At 39.3% G+C, this 619-nt stretch overlaps 1 non-coding gene across 1 annotated transcript; it reads left to right on the plus strand.

Moving 5' to 3' along the window:
• Positions 1-281: 281 nt before the first annotated feature.
• On the plus strand, positions 282-363 carry Trnas-gcu (transfer RNA serine (anticodon GCU)). Its single transcript has one exon. It is a non-coding gene; the product is annotated as a tRNA-Ser (tRNA).
• Positions 364-619: the final 256 nt, after the last annotated feature.

Below are 619 nucleotides of genomic sequence, written 5' to 3' on the forward strand. Positions count from 1 at the left end.
AGCATGATATGCAAAAGAAAAGAATACATGTTTACAAAGTAAGTGCACTTCCCTCCAAGCAGCATGATACAGTTGGGATGTGTTTGATTATACAATGTAGATTAAAAGATAGAGTCAGACAATAATCTAGTATTGTGCGAAAGCAAGAAGGAAAAGGACCGACAATAATCCAATAGGGAAAATAATCGTCGCATATGAACTTTGTCCTTTTCATGCATGGCGCAGACGTGCGGAGTCCCTTTACGCAATTTAAAGAGTGCGCCCCCACCTAGAGGCCATCTGACGAGGTGGCCGAGTGGTTAAGGCGATGGACTGCTAATCCATTGTGCTCTGCACGCGTGGGTTCGAATCCCATCCTCGTCGTACTTTTTGTTTTTGTTTCTAAAGTAAAAGGTCCAATCCAATGTACCATAAACCACACGAAATCGTGCGATAGTCAGTTAATAATCAACCATTGTACATTATTTTTATTACCATGGGTCAGGGTGATAAATAAACTTTCTGAGGTATAATCATTACCATCATCTTTAACATTATTGCTAAGGTCAAAATCATGATGAAGATTGTTTCCTTCCGTTTTCATTTTTTTTAAAGCGCTTTGAGCATTTATGTGGATGGT

The sequence above is a fragment of the Diadema antillarum genome, unplaced genomic scaffold (genome assembly GCF_040938485.1).
Source record: "Diadema antillarum isolate AM-2024a unplaced genomic scaffold, OU_Dant_1.0 seq00001481_RagTag, whole genome shotgun sequence".
Taxonomy (NCBI): Eukaryota; Metazoa; Echinodermata; class Echinoidea; order Diadematoida; family Diadematidae; genus Diadema; species Diadema antillarum.